Raw genomic sequence first — 20,973 nt, forward strand, 5'->3', positions numbered from 1 at the left:
TATGTACTGTAATATAATCACCATTGTAGAAATTGTTTAGCATAACTTTAACTTCATATAGGGCTTCCTGCTGCTGCTGCTGCTGCTAAGTCGCTTCAGTCGTGTCTGACTCTGTGCAACCCCAGAGATGGCAGCCCACCAGGCTCCCCTGTGCCTGGGATTCTCCAGGCAAGAACACTGGAGTGGGTTGCCATTTCTTCTCCAATGCATAGTAGCTCAAAAGGTAAAAAATCTATCTGCTTGCAATGTGGGAGACCTGGTTTTGATCCCTGGATTGGAAAGATACCCTGGAGAAGGATATCACAATCCAGTCTATTATTCTTGCCTGGGGAATTCCATAGATATAGGAGCCTGCTGGGCTGAAGTCCAGGGGGTTGGACATGACTGGGCAACTGACACTTTCATTTTCACTTTTTTTCATATCACATAGATGACATTTCTCTTTTTGTGTTTGGAATAATTCAGATCTACTCTCTTAGTAAGTTGGATGATCATGACGTAGTTTATACTGTTATATTGTTAACATATACAAAAATATATTATTTATATTCACTATACTGTATATTAATCTCCAAAATTTTTCTACCAGTTACAAATTTGTATCTTTAAGCAACATCTCTGCTATCCCACCCTCCTCCACCCCAGACCCTGGTAAACACCACTTTACTTTCTGTTTTTAAATATTTGACTTTTTAAAATTCCACATATGAATGATATCATACAGTATTTGTCTTTCATATTTGTCTTTCTCTCCCCGACTTAAGTCACTTAGAATAATGTTCTAAGGTCCATTCATGTTGTAACAAATGGCAGGGTCTTCCTTTTTTCCTTTGAATAAATAATATTCCATTATATATATATATATATATTCTTATTTATCATTTCACTTATTACCAAAAATACATTGTGTTGAATGTTTTCTTTTTGCACCTGAAGATCTACTCCTCTTTGCCCTGTACTGGCCTCAGAAGCCTTACTGGGAAGAACTGTGTCAATTGATTCTTTTGCTCTCTTAAATTCCAGTTTGGTTCAGTCAATAGGAAACATCATAAAAAGAAAAGGGGTTGGAAGAGACTAAAGTTACCTTTTTCCTGCTCAGTTCCTTCACTGTTTTGTTCCCCTAGGATGGCTGTCTTCCCTATAAGAGGCAACAGGTCTTTTCTTAAAATTAATTTTTATTGGCACATAGTTGCCTTACACCATTGTGTTAGTCTCTACTGTTCTGCAAAGTAAATCTTTTTCTTGGATTTCCTCCCCGTTTAGGCTACCACAGGGCACCTAGTTCCCTGAGCTAAACAGTAAATTCTCATTACTTACTTGTTTAATACATACTATCAACAGTATATGTATATGTCAACCCCCAAATCCCAATTCATCCCATCTCTGCCTTTCCTTGTCTTGGTGTCCATTTATTTGTTGTATATGTCTGTGTCTCTATTTCTGTTTCACTAATAAGATCATCTATACCATGTCTCTAGAGTCCACATGTACGTCTTAATATATGATATATTTTTTCTCTTTCTGACTTACTTCACCCTGTCAGTCAGAGTGACAGTCCCTAGGTCTATCCATCTCTCCACAAATGATTCAATTTCATTCCTTTTCAGGGCTGAGTAACATTCTATTACAATATATGTATCACATCTTCTTTATTAGGGAAGAAACCTAAAAGTCCATTAACAAAAAAGGTAACAGCTCTTACTAGATTGTCTTCTTCAAATGGCTTTTCCCAGCTACTAGTAACTACCCTTTTCTTGTAAATTCTGGCATAGTAGTGTTAATGCCTCTCAGTTGTGACTAGATATGGGGTATTGAACTCTGGTTAGTAATTTCATCAACCCTGCCTACATATTTATAGAAGCAGAAGATATTAAGAAGAGGTGGCCAGAATACACAGAAGAACTGTACAAAAAACAGCTTCACGACCCAGATAATCACGATGGTGTGATCACTCACCTAGATCCAGACATCCTGGAATGTGAAGTCAAGTGGGCCTTAGAAAGCATCACTACGAACAAAGCTAGTGGAGGTGATGGAATTCCAGTAGAGCTATTTCAAATCCTTAAAGATGATGCTGTCAAAGTGCTGCACTCAATATGTCAACAAATTTGGAAAACTCAGCAGTGGCCACAGGGCTGGAAAAGGTCAGTTTGCATTCCAATCCCAAAGAAAGGCAATGCCAAAGAATGCTCAAACTACTGCACAATTGCACTCATCTCACATGCTAGTAAAGTAATGCTCAAAATTCTCCAAGCCAGGCTTCAGCAATACGTGAACCGTGAACTTCCTGATGTTCAAGATGGTTTTAAAAAAGGCAGAGGAACCAGAGATCAAATTGCCAACATCTTCTGGATCATCAAAAAAGCAAGAGAGTTCCAGAAAAAACATCTATTTCTGCTTTATTGACTATGCCAAAGCCTTTGACTGTGTGGATCACAATGAACTGTGGAAAATTCTCAAAGAGATGGGAATACCAGACCACCTGACCTGCCTCTTGAGAAATCTGTATGCACGTCAGGAAACAATAGGTAGAACTGGACATGGAACAACAGACTGGTTCCAAATAAGGAAAGGAGTACGTCAAGGCTGTATATTGTCACCCTGCTTATTTAACTTCTATGCAGAGTACATCATGAGAAACGCTGGGCTGGATGAAACACAAGCTGGAATCAAGATTGCCAGGAAAAATATCAATAACCTCAGATATGCAGATGACACCACCCTTATGGCAGAAAGTGAAGAGGAACTAAAAAGCCTCTTGATGAAAGTGAAAGAGGAGAGCGAAAAAGTTGGTTTAAAGCTCAACATTCAGAAACAAAGATCATGGCATCCTGTCCCAGCACTTCATGGGAAAAAGATGGGGAAACAGTGGAAACAGTGTCAGACTTTATTTTTTGGGCTCCAAAATCACTGCAGATGGTGATTGCACCCATGAAATTGAAAGACACTTACTCCTTGGAAGAAAAGGTATGACCAACCTAGACAGCATATTCAAAAGCAGAGATATTGCTTTGCCAACTAAGGTCCGTCTAGTCAAGGCTATGGTTTTACCAGTAGTCATGTATGGATGTAAGAGTTGGACTGTGAAGAAGGCTGTGCACCAAAGAATTGATGCTTTTGAACTGTGGTGTTGGAGAAGACTCTTGAGAGTCCCTTGGACTGCAAGGAGATCCAACCTGTCCATTCTCAAGGAGATCAGCCCTGGGATTTCTTTGGAAGGAATAATGCTGAAGCTGAAACTCCAGTACTTTGGCCACCTCATGCGAAGAGTTGACTCATTGGAAAAGACTCTGATGCTGGGAGGGATTGGGGGCAGGAGGAGAAGGGGATGACAGAGGATGAGATGGCTGGATGACATCACGAACTCGATGGACGTGAGTCTGAGTGAACTCTAGGAGTTGGTGATGGACAGGGAGGCCTGGCGTGCTGCGATTCATGGGGTCTCAAAGAGTCGGACACGACTGAGCAACTAAACTGAACTGAACTGAACACATTTACAAGACTATAGTTTAGTACATTTTTCTCAGTCTCTATTTTTGACTGTGAATTTTCTTCTCTCGTGCCTCAGATGATGAAGAATATGCCTGCAGTGAAGAAGACTTTGGTTCAGTCCCTGGGTCAGGCAGATACCCTGGAGAAAGGAATGGCTACCACTCCAGGATTCTTTCCTGGAGAATTCCATGGACAGAGAAGCTTGATGGTCTATGGTCCATGGGGTCGCAAAGAGTGGACACAACTGAATAACTTTCACTTCACTTATCTCCTGGTAATGATGAGTTTGTATTCTATAGCCATGATTCTACTTCTGTTTTGTAAACAAGTTCATTTGTACCCTCTCTTCTTTTTTTAGATTCCACATATAAATGATATCATGTGATATTTGTCCTTCTGTGCCTGATTTAATTCACTCGGTATGATAATCTCTAGGTCCATCCACGTCTGCAGTCCATGGGTTGCAAAGAGTCAGACACGCCTGAGTGAATAACAGTGTGTTTCCTGCATGGATCCTAAATGATGCATCAATTTAGAATTAAACAGCTTATCACATTAAGAAAAACAGCTGTACATGATTATAAAAAGAAGAAAAACAGAAACGATATAAAATATTTCCTATATGTCTATTTCTAACTTGTATGTCAATTCGAGCTAAGTTCACTAATAGGTTCCACAGAGAGTTATGAACATGTAACACTTAATAGTCAGAGTCTACAGGGATTTTATATTACACATGGTGTGGATAACCATATTCTTTCTCAGAGATATGTTATATACATAATCCATTAAGATCTCTTTACTCATTAGTAGGAGGAATAAAACAGAAAGGAAAATATATTTATGAAGTATCTAATACATACAAGGCAATATATTCAACAGTTTCAAATGTTATTTTTTAAACCCATACTTTGCATGGGTAAACATTTTTTCAAGTGTAGCCTAATTCTGAAAATGAGTGAGGATGCAAAGAAAAGGATTAATTTGTTTATTGATTTCACTTGGAGTAGTAAAAAGATCTTAGAACCTTATTGGGTATTCTCACTGAAGCTACTCTAGAAATGGACCATCAGGCACAATTATTACTTTTATACCTGTTGACATTCACCATCAAGAAGGGTAATTTAGGATACTCTCAAGGTCACTGAGGAAGATAATGATTTCATTGACACTGTCTAACTTTTCTTAAACATTATGTGTTTCTCATTACACTCTAGCATACTAAAATAAAACTAAAATTTGAATTAACTGTAAATGTACTTACCAGCAGATAATTTTTAGGAAATAAAACCAATTCTAAAGAATTTTCCAAATAAAGAGTAATATAAGAAAACTTAGTACTATTTCAAAAATAAATAAAACTAAGGAACTTAGATGGGATGCTCCATTTAATATTTCATATTTTATTCATATAATTTAAAATAATGGATATATATGTTATATATACTCATCCTATTATGCGGTTTTAAATGATACAAACAGTTAGTTAGACCATCCAATATAGATTTCCCAATTAAACTTAAAGCAAATCTGTTTAAAACATTAAAAAACATGCCAAATACATAGATATTGTTCATTATGTAATACATTTATCTATTTCATCAATACATTCATTTTTGGTTCGCTGTATTTTACTTCAAGTATGTTTTAAAATAAAAATGTAAAATAATTAAATACAAAGGAAAACTCCATACTCCTGACTTAAATCAGGAAGTTCCTGGGGAGTTCCTGGCTATTTGACTGGCATGGACCTTCCTTGGAAGAAGAAGCTTTAAAATGAAAAATAATTGTTGAGTCATCAATTGTAGCATTTAATTTGGATATCTTAGTTTCCCATATTTTATAGCTTTGAATTAATTTCTTAAAACTTGAATCTCATCTATCCACAGTATTTTTCTGATTCCTGATTTAGGAGCATAAAATGTATTGCCTTATTCTTAGACTGGAAAATGACAAACTTTTGCAGAAGGTCTAACTGAAAAAAACAGGAGATCCTAGGTATGCCCTGTCCACACCTCCTGAGGTTGAGCACTCTAATACATGCTGCTGGAATTCTTAATGCCACCTATGCCTCCCCTTACCTGAGGCTTTCCCCTGGCTTCCAGGGCCAACTTTGCCCCTCACATAGCAGGAATACAAATGAGCATTCCTATCCCCCCAAGCTGTCCTCACCCAATGAAAGAGCAGATAACTTAGAAATTTTTTAGCTCTTTTACCTCTGGATGTGTGTTCCGTACCATTTCCAATCACTCCCCACTAGGATAAGGTCCCAGTTCTCAGAGTAGACACTTATTTGAAATAATCCCCCATTGGCATCTTTCTCGTTTTACCCTCCCACTCTCCATGAGTTTTTTTTTCTGAAATTACTTCTGAATTTGCGTATTAATCCTGTCTCAATGATCTACTTTTGTTTGAACCCAAATAAACCATAAGTTCTATTAAATAGTGCTTGTATATAAGGATTAAACAGAAAAACAAAGCAGAGTTTTTCTAACATGATCAATAGACTTGAGTTTATATTGAATGCCATGAATACTGATGTTCAAGATCTTAAACCAGAGTTTCCCAAACAGTATCTGGTAGTTTACAGGTATATCACAGTTATGTTAAAATGTGCAAATATATTGATGATTTCATTCCTAGCTAGCCAGAATCCTTGGTCAATGTGTCTTTGCTGCTGCTGCTGCTAAGTCGCTTCAGTCCTGTCCAACCCTGTGCGACCAAATAGACAGCAGCCCACCACGCTCCTCCATCCCTGGGATTCTGCAGGCAAGAACACTTGAGTGGGTTGTCATTTCCTTCTCCAATGCATGAAAGTGAAAAGTCAAAGTGAAGTCCCTCAGGTGTGTCCATCTCTTAGCGACCCCATGGATTGCAGCCTCCCAGGCTCCTCTGTCCCTGGGATTACTTATAGGTAATCTCCGTCTGTCCTACACTATTACAAAAATATTCCTAAATGTATCCTGTTTCATTTTAGTTCAGTTCAGTCACTCAGTCATGTCCGACTCTTTGCAACCCCTGGAATCACAGCACGCCAGGCCTCCCTGTCCATCACCAACTCCCGGAGTTCACTCAAACTCATGTCCATCGAGTCGGTGATGCCATCCAGCCATCTCATCCTCTGTCGTCCCCTTTTCCTCCTGTCTCCAATCTCTCCCAGCATCAAAGTCTTTTCCAATGAGTCAACTCTTCACATGAGGTGGTCAAAGTACTGGAGCTTCAGCTTTAGCAGCATTCCCTCCAAAGAACAACCAGGACTGATCTCCTTTAAAATGGACTGGTTGGATCTCCCTGCAGTCCAAGAAACTCGCAAGTCTTCTCCAACGACACAGTTCAAATGCATCAGTTCCTCGGTGCACAGCTTTCTTCACAGTCCAACTCTCAGATCCATACATGACCACTGGAAAAACCATAGCCTTGACTAGATGGACCTTTGTTGGCAAAGTAATGTCTCTGCTTTTCAATATGCTATCTAGGTTGGACAGAGTTTTTCTTCCAAGGAGTAGTTCAGTTCAGTTCAGTAGCTCACTCATGTTCGACTCTTTGCGACTAAATGAATCGCAGCATGCCAGGCCTCCCTGTCCATCACCAACTCCCAGAGTTCACTCAGACTCACGTCCATTGAGTCAGTGATGCCATCAGCCATCTCATCCTCTGTCGTCCCCTCCTCCTCTGGCCCCCGATCCCTCCCAGCATCAATCTTTTCCAATGAGTCAACTCTTCACATGAGGTAGCCAAAGTCCTGCAGTTTCAGCTTTAGCATCATTCCTTCCAAAGAAATCCCAGAGCTGATCTCTTTAAGAATGGACAGGATGGATCTCCTTGCAGTCCAAGGGACTCTCAAGAGTCTTCTCCAAGACTACAGTTCAAAAGCATCAATTCTTCGGCGCACAGTCCAACTCTCACATCCATACATGACTTCTGGGCAAACCATAGCCTTGACTAGACGGACCTTAGTCGGCAAAGTAATATCTCTGCTTTTGAATATGCTATTAAGGTTGATCATAGCTTTCCTTCCAAGGAGTAAGCATCTTTTAATTTCATGGCTGCAGTCACCATCTGCAGTGATTTTGGAGCCCCCTAAAATAAAGTCTGACACTGTTTCCACTGTTTCCCCATCTTTTCCCATGAAGTGATGGGACCAGATGCCATGATCTTCATTTTCTGAATGTTGATCTTTAAGCCAACTTTTTCACTGTCCTCTTTCACTTTCATCAAGAGGCTTTTTAGTTCCTCTTCACTTTCTACCATAAGGGTGGTGTCATCTGCATATCTGAGGTTATTGATATTTCTCCCGGCAATCTTGATTCCAGCTTGTGTCTCTTCCAGCCCAGCATTTCTCATGATGTATTCTGCATATAAGTTAAATAAGCAGGGTGACAATATACAGCCTTGTCCTTTACCTATTTGGAACCAGTCTGTTGTTCCATGTCCAGTTCTAACTGTTGCTTTCTGACCTGCATACAGATTTCTCAAGAGGCAGGTCAGGTGGTCTGGTATTCCCATCTCTTTCAGAATTTTCCACAGTTTATTGTGATCCACACAGTCAAAGGCTTTGGCATAGTCAATAAAGCAGAAATAGATGTTTTCTGGAACTCTCTTGCTTTTTTGATGATCCAGAAGATGTTGGCAATTTGTTCTCTGGTTCCTCTGCCTTTTCTAAAACCAGCTTGAACATCAGGAACTTCACAGTTCACGTATTGCTGAAGCCTGGTTGGGAGAATTTTGAGCATTACTTTACTAGCAGTGAGATGAGTGCAATTGTGCGGTGGTTTGAGCATTCTTTGGCATTGCCTTTCTTTGGGATTAGAATGAAAACTGACCTTTTCCAGTCCTGAGGCCATTGCTGAGTTTTCCAAACATGCTGGCATACTGAGTGCAGCACTTTGAGAGCATCATCTTTCAGGATTTGAAATAGCTCTACTGGAATGCCATCACCTCCACTAGATTTGTTCATAGTGATGCTTTCTAAGGCCCACTTGACTTCACATTCCAGGATGTCTGGCTCTAGGTGAGTGATCACACCATCGTGATTATCTGGGTCTTGAAGCTGTTTTTTGTGCAGTTCTTCTGTGTATTCTTTCCACCTCTTCAAAATATCTTCTGCTTCTCTTAGGTCCATACCATTTCTGTCCTTTATTGAGCCCATCTTTGCATGAAATATTCCCTTGGTATCTCTAATTTTCTTGAAGAGTTCTCTAGTCTTTCCCATTCTGTTGTTTTCCTCTATTTCTTTGCATTGATCGCTGAAGAAGGCTTTCTTATCTCCCCTTGCTATTCTTTGGTACTCTGCATTCAGATGCTTATATTTTTCCTTTTCTCCTTCACTTTTCGCTTCTCTTCTTTTCACAGCTATTTGTAAGGCCTCTTCAGACAGCCATTTTGCTTTTTTGCATTTCTTTCCCATGGGGATGGTCTTGATCCCTGTCTCCTCTACAATGTCATGAACCTCATTCCATAGTTCATCAGGCACTCTATTTATCAGATCTAGGCTCTTAAATCTAATTCCCACTTCCACTGTATAATCATAAGGGATTTGATATAGGTCATACCTGAATGATCTAGTGGTTTTCCCTACTTTCTTCAATTTAAGTCTGAATTTGGTAATAAGGAGTTAATGACCTGAGCCACAGTCAGCTCCTGGTCTTGTTTTTGTTGACTGTATAGAGCTTCTCCATCTTTGGCTGCAAAGAATATAATCAATTTGATTTCAGTGTTGACCGTCTGCTGATGTCCATGTGTAGAGTCTTCTCTTGTGTTGTTGGAGGAGGGTGTTTGCTATGACCAGTGCATTTTCTTGGCAAAACTCTATTAGTCTTTGACCTGTTTCATTCCGCATTCCAAGGCCAAATTTGCTGTTACTCCAGGTGTTTCTTGACTTCCTACTTTTGCATTCCAGTCCCCTATAATGAAAAGGACATCTTTTTTAGGTGTTAGTTCTAAAAGGTCTTGTAGGTCTTCATAAAACCATTCAACTTCAGCTTCTTCAGCATTCCTGGTTGGGGCATAGACTTGGATTACTGTGATATTGAATGGTTTGCCTTGGAGACGAAGAGAGATCATTCTGTCATTTTTGAGATTGCATCCAAGTACTGCATTTCAGACTTTTGTTGACCATGATGGCTACTCCATGTCTTCTGAGGGATTCCTGCCCACAGTAGTAGATATAATGGTCATCTGAGTTAAATTCACCCCTTCTAGTCCATTTTAGTTTGCTGATTCCTAGAATGTTGACATTCACTCTTACCATCTCTTGTTTGACCACTTCCAATTTACCTCGATTCATGGACATGACATTCCAGGTTCCTATGCAATATTGCTCTTTACAGTACTGGGCCTTGCTTCTATCACCAGTCACATCCACAACTGGGCATTGTATTTGCTTTGGCTCCATCCCTTCATTCTTTCTGGAGTCATTTCTCCACTGATCTCCAGTAGCATATTGGGCACCTACTGACTTGGGGAGTTCCTCTTTCAGTATCCTATCATTTTGCCTTTTCATACTGTTCATTGGGTTCTCAAGGCAAGAATACTGAAGTGGTTTGCCATTCCCTTCTCCAGTGGACCACATTCTGTCAGACCTCCCCACCATGACCCGCCTGCCCTGGATTGCCCTGCGGACATGGCTTAGTTTCATTGAGTTAGATAAGGCTGTGGTCCTATTGTGATTGGATTGACTAGTTTTCTGTGAGTACGGTTTTAATGTGTCTGCCCTCTGATGCCCTCTTGCAACACCTACCATCTTACTTGGGTTTCTCTTATGTTGGGCGTTGAGTATCTCTTCATGGTTGCTCCAGCAAAGCCCTTACCTTGGATGAGGGGTATCTCCTCACTGCCACCCTTCCTGACCTTAACATTGGATGGCTCCTCTAGGTCCTCCTGCGCCGCCTTAGACGTGGGGTTGCTCCTCCCAGCCACCGTCCCTGGCCTCGGGTGTGGGGTTCCTCCTCTCGGCCACCGTCCCTGGCCTCAGATGTGGTGTAGCTCCTTTCAGCTGCACTTAGTGCTCTGGCCACAGCTGCCTGCGACAAGGAGTAAGCATCTTTTAATTTCATGGCTGCAGTCACCATCTGCAGTGATTTTGGAGCCCAAAAAAATAAAGTCTGACATTGTTTCCACCCTTTCCCCATGTATTTCCCATGAAGTGTTGGGACCAGATGCCATGATCTTCATTTTATGAATGTTGAGCTTTAAGCCAACTTTTTTCACCCTCCTCTTTCACTTTCATAAAGAGGCTTTTTAGTTTATGTCAACATTTTACAGATGTTAGAAGGACTGTCTTGGACTATCATCATTAGATTTTGGTGCAAGCTGTGTTATGCACATGTTTCTATGGATATAAATTTAGTTAAGATTAGAATCAATTTCATATAAAATAAAATTCTATATGAGTCATTAGCTACAGTGAGCATCAAATATTTGACAACTTTCCAAAGATTAAAGAAAACATACCTAAATGTGGCATTTAAGTTTATATAAATACTTATCTATTTTAGATATCTCTCCGGATTTTGGTTATTAGTTTTCAAGATGTGTGAATTCTCACAGAGATAGACTACTGAAAATATTAATAATCCATGGTATGATTATTGATAAAAACAAAATAGTGATAGCTGGTTGAGGCAGTAGGGTCTTCAGATCTTCCTGATCACAATCATCTGGACTATATGATCAGATTACTAGGGGCTCCAAAATGTAGCAGTGGGGTTTTCTGAAATAAATAAATTAATTAGAACACTACTGTCTTACAGTAAAAAAGAAGAGATACTTAATATTTTTATCTTTAGTAACTGGGTCACTCAAAAAGTCAAAAATTTTCTATTACTGATGAGAGCCAATAAAATTTATTTTCCTGTAAGATATTTTATGGCATATAACTTCTAGGAAGTAAAAATATTTCAGAAAAATAAAATTTAAACCAAACATGCTTCAAAAGTTTTCTTCTTGTTTAGAACTAACTATGTACTACAATTTGTAGCTGTAACTTTAGATTTTATAATAGTCATCATAGTACAATTATTCACACTAATACTTAAGTCATTATTGAGTTATAAAATTTTTAACAAGTTATACATCCTAATATGAAAGAAACTTGGGAAGTTTTAATAATCTAAAATTAAATGATTAAAGTTTAAAACAACGCAGAACCATTCTAATAGAAATTGAGAAACAGTGTGATTAGGCATTTTAGTTGGATTAATTAGCAATTTTAAAATTCAAGTCCATTTTTGTCTTGATTCTTCTTCTGAATTCATTATGTGACATGTATACTCAAAAATGTGCATATTTTTCTGTGAAGAATTTTTGACAGGAGTTAATTTTACAGGATATTATTACATGTATTATTGTTTAAAACACATTAGAGTAGCCCAATAGATAATGAATACACATATATGTTACAAAAGATATAAAACTCCCTATATGAATAATAGAAAAGTAGTTTATCATTTTCAGTACAAAGGCTGAAGGAGAAAATGAAAGTGTTAGTGATCTGTATACGAAAATATTGAGAATATAATGTTTTAGTCAGATTTAATATGTTTGCAAAAAACATAAGGCAATAATGCACAGTTAATCATAGAGTGCTCTCTACGAGAGAAAGTAGAGAGTGAAAGTGAAAATGTGAAAGTCTTTGTGGAATAAACTGTTAAAATTCTTATTCTATTTTTGAAAAGTTTGCCTTGAGGGACATTTGGTTCTGTCCAAAATGTTAATAAGACATTTGGATTACAACAAAAACTCCTTGAAATTTGGTCCTATCTAAAATGTCCATGATTAACTTCCCTGGCTGTTTAGTTGTTAAGACTTCATCTTCCAGTGTAGGAGGTTCAGGTTCGAACACTGGTCAGGGCATTAAGATCCCACATGCCTCTTGGCCAAAGAAACTAAAACATAAAAAACAGAGGCAATATTGAAATAAATTCAATAAAGAATTGTAAAATAGCCCATATTAAAAAAAAAAAACTAAGAAAATAAATAAAATACCTATGAGCACGTTTGTTCCGTGCCACGTGATTTTTGACAGGACTCAATTTCAAGGAACTTTTGTTGTGGACCGAATGTCTCTATGGACATTTTGGACAGGATCAGTTCAGTTCAGTTCAGTTCCGCCGCTCAGTCGTGTCCGACTTTTTGAGACCCCATGAACTGCCGTATGCCAGGCCTCCCTGTCCATCACCATCTCCCGGAATTCACTCAGACTCACGTCCATCGAGTCCGTGATGCCATCCAGCCATCTCATCCTCTGTCGTCCCCTTCTCTTCCTGCCCCCAATCCCTCCCAGCATCAGAGTCTTTTCCAATGAGTCAACTCTTCTCATGAGGTGGCCAAAGTACTGGAGTTTCAGCTTTAGCATCATTCCTTCCAAAGAAATCCCAGAGCTGATCTCCTTCAGAATGGACTGGTTGTATCTCCTTGCAGTGCAAGGGACTCTCAAGAGTCTTCTCCAACACCACAGTTCAAAAGCATCAATTCTTCGGTGCTCAGCCTTCTTCACAGTCCAACTCTCATATCCATACCTGACCACAGGAAAAACCATAGCCTTGACTAGATGGACCTTAGTTGGCAAAGTAATGTCTCTGCTTTTGAATATACTATCTAGGTTGGTCATAACTTTTCTTCCAAGGAGTAAACGTCTTTTAATTTCATGGCTGCAATCACCATCTGCAGTGATTTTGGAGCCCCCAAAAATAAAGTCGGACACTGTTTCTACTGTTTCCCCATGTATATCCCATCAAGTGATGGGACCGGATGCCATGATCAAATATGGCCAAATATTAAGGACATTTTGGAGTGAACCAAGTGTTATGGATGTGGCCGACAGGACCAAGTGTCTGCTAATTTAGAATTTGACTGTATCTACTTTTTTCTTTTCCACTGAAAGTAACTTGTATAGTGGGTAGGAAAGGAATGGCTAAAGTCTATTTTGGATCTAAATTCATGCTGATAATTTTCCACAAACTTCCTTAAAGTTTTTTATACAAATTTTGTGATTTTCTCTTTACTTCAGAATTTTATTGCTACTCGGTTCTATGACTCACAGTCCGAGTTCAACATATTTACTCGAATAGGTAAGCAATATTCTAAATATTTGAAAACAAACCTATTTAATGTAATAGCAACCTTGAACTTTTGTCTTACTAAGGATAATATATTTAATGTTATATATCTCCTTATAAAATAAATATTAATCCAAATGAAATAATACACTAAATGGAAACATCAAACTGAGACTCTCCATTGGAATATGAAAAGCAGTATAAAATTAATCAATTGTACTGATCTTTATTATAATCAACAATTTGTTAATTGCATAAAGGTAAAAATAAAATAATGTCTATAAATTAGCCCAGAATAGTGCTTTGTTCATAGTAGGGATATAATAAGCTTTGGCCTTTTATATAATTCATGAGGTCTTCATGACAAGTATACTGGGGTGGTTTGCCATTCCCTCCTCCAGTGGATCACATTTTGTCAGAACTCTCTGCTATGACCCTTTTTCATAGGTGGCCCTACACGACATGGCTCATTGAGCTATTCAAGCCCATTTGCCAGGAAAAAGCAGTGAACCATGAAGGGGAACTAATGATCCAATGCCAACATTCTCTGGATTATAGAGAAAGCAAGGGGATTTCAGAAAAACATATACCTCTGTTTCTTCAATATGCTTAAGGATGTGACTATGTGTACCATGACAAACTGTGGAAAGCTCTTAGAGAGATGAGAATACCAGACCATCATATCCGTCTCCTGAGAAACCTTATGGGGGTCAGGAAGCAACAGTTAGAACCCTGTATGGAACAAATGATTGATTCAAAATAAAAAAAAAGGAGTAAGACAGGGCTGTCTGCTTGTCATATTGTTTGTTGAACCTAAAGGCCAGCCAAGCACATCATGAGAAATGCTGGGCTGGATGAGTTACAAACTGGAATCAAGATAGGAGGGAAAAACATCAACAACCTCAGATATGCAGATGATACTACTCTGATGGCAGAAAGCGAAGAAGAATTAGAGTCTCTTGATGAGTGTGAAGGAGGAGAGTGAAAGAGCTATCTTAAGACTAAATAATAATAAAAAAATATACTAAGGTCATGGCATCTGGCCCCATTGCTACATGGCAAATGAAGGGAAAAGGTGGAAGTAGTGACAAATTTCCTCTTCCTAGGGTCCAAAATCTCTGCGGATGGTGACTGCAGCCATGAAATCAGAAGACAGTTGCTTCTTGGCAAGAAAGTGATGACAAACGTAGACAGTGTGTTGAAAAACAGAGATATCACTCTGCCAACAAAGGTCCATATAGTCAAAGCTGTGGTCTTCCCAGTGATCATGCACAGTTGTGAGAGCTGGACTGTAAAGGCAGAACACCAAAGAATTGATGCCTTCAAACTGTGGTGCTGGAGAAGACTCCTGAAAGTCCCCTGGACAGCAAGGAGACCAAACCAGTCAATCTTAAGGGAGATCAACCCTGAGTATTCATTGAAAGGACAGATGCTGAAGCTGAAGCTCCAGTATTTTGGTTATCTGATGCAAACAGATGACTCAATGGAAAAGTTCCTGATACTGAGAAAGATTGAGGGCAGAAGAAGAGGGTGTCAGAGGATGAGACGGCTGGATGGCATCACTGATGCAATGAATGTGAACTTGGGCAAACTCTGGGAGATGGTGAGGGACAGGGAGACCTGGCCTGCTGCAGTCCACGGGGTTGCAAAGAGTTGGACATGACTGAATGACTGAATAACAACAATAAGCTTCGATTGAATCTGTAGAAAACTTTCATGTCTGACCCCATGAACTGTAGTCCACCAGATTCCTCTGTTGGTGGGATTTTCCTGGCAAGAATACTGGAGTAGATTGCTATTGCTTTCTCCAGGGGATCTTCCTGACCCAGGGATTGAACCCACATTGCCTGCATTGGGAGGTGGATTCTTCCTGCTGAGTCACCAGAGATAAAAAGTATATAGTACTTTGCCCCCTTCTATCAGGAAGAAAATAATTGAATTAATAGAACAAAAATAAGCATAAATTTAATTATCTATTTAAGCTACTGTTTGCTATTTATTATTCCATATGATTCAGACTGAAGTAAAATCTATCTTTGAATGATCATAGCACTTTTTATACCCTGTTTATATTTTTTATGTTAAATCTTATATCTGAAACTCACACATGTGTTTAATATACACAGATTTAATATTCAATATTGCAAAAAGAGTTGGACATAACTGAGTAAGCATCCATCCATAGTGGTGTTTTTTTTTTTACAACTGTTCAATGGCAATGTCAGAAAGAAATATATACACACATATAGAAGTTATCTATCTACAATTACATATCTATTGTTTTTTAGAAGAAATGTAGGAAGACAGTACCATAAAGTATTTAGTAGAGGAGCTTGAGCTGGACCATGGAGGCTAGGTACTACTGGAAAAAAATATTCAGAAACCATGTATAAAAGTGTTCCAAAGAGTAAAATAGCATGACAAAACAAAGGAAGCAGGTGTGCAGGCGGCATGCTTAGGAAACAACGATTACACAAAATTGGATGGAAGTAAGAGTACTAAGAGATAAACTGAGAGAAATACTTTTGTTTACAACACTATAGTACAAAAAAGATGTTCTAATGAGCATATGATAGATAAAACGTAGAGAAGTCTTATTTTCCTGATGAATGGATAGGAACGGCATAGCCTAAACTTGGCAGAGATACTCACAATCAGAGAAACTAAACAATTGGATCCACTCATTAATTCCCAGCTATTCTTTCCTGGCATCCATTAGAGAATGCAATGGTTATGTAACTCTGCCATGTTACAATCTGACAGCTCTCTGAAAAGTCTTTCTGGTACTGTATTTTTAAACGGTTCTGGTTCAGTAGTTGGCAAAGGACTCAAAAATCTCTCTAAAATATAACCATTCTCATCTTTTAAAGTCATTAGCTTTTTGGTGAAAGTCATAGCAAGCCCAGATCTCATGCTGAGGACATCTGCATCTGAATATCATAAAGCAGCCTTGAACCCAGCAAACCTTAGTTCGAAATTGGCTACTGCATTGATTAATATGAATGCGCTGCAATGGTTTTCTTTTTTCCTCCTTTCTTTCTTAATCTTCAAATAATTTGATCTGAGGGCTATTCCAAGCTGTACTATAAAGTCATGGAAACATAATGACTCATAGAGTGAAATGTAAAAATAATATTAAGTAAAATTCAGAATGAGATTGAGACAATCTCTCCATAACCTCCACATGTTCTTTTAGCTCATCTATTGTACAGAAGCAAATTTTATTAAAAATAAATAAATAAATAAATAAAGATACCATATGGAGGGATATGGGAAGGGGACACTGAACAAAGCTTAATATTACAATTTAACATTATAACTTGAATTATAAGTTATATACTGTAATTTCAAGCCCATAGACACCTTCCCATTCTTTCTTGGAAGTAGTTGAATTATTGGAGAAATTTTACATTATAAAATAATCCTCTATCTTTTTTTTCCCCTCTTTTCAAAGTAAATAAGTTTTTCAATTTATGAGCCTAAGTAAAACTCTGGGCCTCTTACTACTTTTCATAGGAAGTATAAGGAGAGTCAACTTTACTAGACATTAAACTTCATAAGCATAGGGACATTGTTTACCTGGATCACTACTTTATCCCAGAGTAAGCTAGTATCAGTGTGCAGAGCATGGAAATGAATATTGATTAAATGAATGTACCTACTAGGTAATTGCAAAGGTAAGAGTTTATAAGAAGAAATGTTGAAAATGGGAACAATTGGACCAACAGGAAATCACACTTAAATTGAGTTTTGAAATATGAATAGGGATTAGTAGAAAAGACAAAAGAGATTACTGGACCATAGAGAGGAGTATTCTACACTGAGGAAATTAGTTTATATTCAACAGTTTCTCAGTTACTAAAACCTGCATGTGAATGTACCTATGTATATATGTGTCTAAAAATGAACATATATGAAATTATTATATGTGTATAAAGCATTATTTATATAAATTATAAACAAATTTTAGGAAAATGAGACTTTCTTCTATTATTTTTTTGTCTTACCTTGTCAAGCATCTTCAAACCACAGTTTGGAAACTATTAAAAATAAGTCTTACCGATAACTCTAAACACCCCCAAAATTAAATGGAGTCATTACAGTTGAATTTTACACCCTTTGATTTTAGTGACTATCTCCCTAATCTTTTCTGCCTTGGATAGCATGATGATAGATAAATAAATTTATTCTACATCTCTAACTATTTCTTCTGTGTATCCCTGGCATGCATTCTGTTTCTGATCTCCAAAATGGGACATCTCTGGACATAGTTGGGATTATATTTGTGTGTCTATGTCTGCCTCTCATTCTGCTCTCAGGGAAAAAAGAGATAACTCTTTAATACTGTCTCATATATTTCTATTGTTTCAACCATCAATTCTGAGACTTGAGTCTTTTTTTTTGCTCTAAATCTCTGATGTCACTTTAAAGCTTCAATCCCAAGTTTCAGAATTGTCAGTAGATATTTCTACCTCCCTGAAATGCAATTATGTTAAAAAACAAATCGTAAAAAATCAGAGATAATTGGGGAGAACATTTAGGACATAAATAGAAAAGATCTGAAGCCAAAATTCTGGGGAATAACAACATTCCCATGTAGGGAAAGTAAAGAGCATAATGGAATTTAAAATGAACTGATAGAGAATAATATGAAAAAACTGAAGAGGCACATCAGGGTAAAGTACAGAAGAAGAAGGTCACCAGAAAAAGCAAATCTCTATATATGTTTAGCTAGCTGCTGAGATTTTTTTTTAATTAAGTGTATCCATTAGCTTTAACTTTAGTAAGTAGAGCGCTATGTGTGACTTTGAGGAGGATTGCTAAAGAGAATTGGTAAGCACACAATCAGAATTTGTCCAGTTATGGAGTGAGTGGATGGGACAATAGAGAGACAAAGAAGAGATGTGCTCTTTTAGGAACTTGGCTTTGAAGTTGTCTTTGATTAAATTCTCAGCAAATAGTCAAGGATGAACATCAAACTTGGCTTTGGGCCTTGTTTTTGTAAAAGAGGGGCTCAGCCTGTGATATCAGTCTTAAAGTACCTATTATACTTTCAAGATGACAAGAGTGATCAATGAGGCATTCTAGAGTACATGGCACACAAGATATCATTGAGAAATTTTAGTAGAGAAGGACCAGTGAAGAGCAGGAAGAGATAAAGATGAGGCTCAGTTCAGTTCAGTCGCTCAGTCGTGTCCGACTCTTTGTGACCCCATGAATCGCAGCACGCCAGGCCTCCCTGTCCATCACCAACTCCCGGAATTCACTCAGACTCATGTCCATCAAGTTCGTGATGCCATCCAGCCATCTCATCCTCTGTCGTCCCCTTCTCCTCCTGCCCCCAATCCCTCCCAGCATCAGAGTCTTTTCCAATGAGTCAACTCTTTGCATGAGGTGGCCAAAGTACTGGAGTTTCAGCTTTAGCATCATTCCTTCCAAAGAAATCCCAGGGCTGATCTCCTTCAGAATGGACTGGTTGGATCTCCTTGCTGTCCAAGGGACTCTCAAGAGTCTTCTCCAATACCACAGTTCAAAAGCATCAATTCTTCGGCGCTCAGCCTTCTTCACAGTCCGACTCTCACATCCATACATGATTACTGGAAAAACCATAGCCTTGACTAGACGGACCTTAGTCGACAAAGTAATGTCTCTGCTTTTGAATATGCTATCTAGGTTGGTCATAACTTTTTTTCCAAGGAGTAAGCATCTTTTAATTTCATGGAGAGAATGAAAAGGGTCTTATTTTCTTTCTGTAAAAGATCTTCTGTGCCTTATTGGGAAACTTTAAATATAATAATAAAATATCAATGCCAGTTAACATATAGGTATTCTGTGCCAGATGTTATTTTATGTATTTTACCCGTGTTATTTATTCATTTTTTCAAAAATATTAGAGGATGTAGGCTAAGACTTTAAACTCTGAAAACAGACTGCCTGGACAATTTACTTAACCTCATTGTGCCTGGGTTACCTCAACTGTAAAGCCAGAGTAATTTTGCCCTCTTCCAAAGGCTGAAGTAAGATTTAGTTGATAAAATGCTTGTAAATCACTTAGAAGGACATAGAGCTAACAGTGAACATTCAAATATTTATAAGTATCTCAATTTTTGAAATTAATGCTTTACATTATTTAATTGACTGATGAAACTTGTTTAGAAAGGAACTGACAGAACATGGATTAGAATGTGTATAGTCCCAAAGACCATATTCTTAATATATGAAATTCTTATTAAAATAAGGTATATGAGAAGAAACATGTTTTCAAGGAAGCACTAATTACTTAGTTTTAGATGCAGTAATTTTGTGATGCATCTGTGATACAGAGCATAGCCTGTTATACAGCTGTATGTTCAGGTCTGTTATTCAAGACAGTGGTCTGATATATTAACAGAGATTTTGGCTGGTCAACATGTAGTTGGCGTGTTTGTTACAGCTATACTCCAGGCAAAGTTGAAAACAGATTTCACATAGCGTCAGTGAGAAGTGAATTGGAGGTTCATGGGTTCTAGTATTATAAAAGAAATAGAAAGACATCAGTAGAATTCCAGAAAGAAGTAGCCCAAACCTTAGAAGTAATTTGGTCAAAGAGTCTAATCTAAGTTTGCCCAGGTCTCTAGATTTAACCACCAATTTATAGGAAAAACAGATGTGAGAGAAGGATATCAGAAATTTTTAGGCTGTGGGAAACCTAAGGGCAATTTCCTCAATTACTTTTCCAAATTAATTGTCAGAGTTGGAATGGTGAAAGAGAGATGTGAAGCAGAGTCTGGAGATTAAAAACCAACAAAGACACAGTAATTCATCACAAGCTATGAGCTGTGTCTGGATCTAGCTTCAAGTAAATATTTGTAATTGTTTAAATGATATTTGTAAGGCAACTATAACCTTGACTAGAGACTGAAAATACTATTAAATAACTATTATTAATTTTATAGGTATCTGAATGATTTTGCCATTGTGTTTTACTTTTCAAGTACATTTATCTTTCAAAGAAACACACTGAGGAAATGATATCTGATACATGCCATATTGGGATTTTCTTTAAAAAATACAGGCAAGGAACATTAGGGATAGTGTGAAATAACATTGAATATAAGTCAAGGCTGTGAATGCTGGGTGTTGGGCACATGGATATCAATTCTTTTATTGTCAATTGTATATGTTTATATTTGCTTAATATAGTATTTTATATAATGAATGTATATTAATATATATTTAATGTAATATGTTTAAAGTAAAAATTAGAAATCAAATAAGAACCCTTTCTGGAGAAGGAAACATAACTCAAAATATAAATTATGAGAAACAGATTTCACGAAAATGAGCAAGGCTATGTAAGTGTCAAGTTAAATATGGCAAACTGGAATTGAGTGAACTTGATGATGTTGAAATGATAGATGGTTTCCCTATTTTTATTACCATT

This window comes from Capra hircus, chromosome 14, assembly GCF_001704415.2.
Source record: "Capra hircus breed San Clemente chromosome 14, ASM170441v1, whole genome shotgun sequence".
Taxonomy (NCBI): Eukaryota; Metazoa; Chordata; class Mammalia; order Artiodactyla; family Bovidae; genus Capra; species Capra hircus.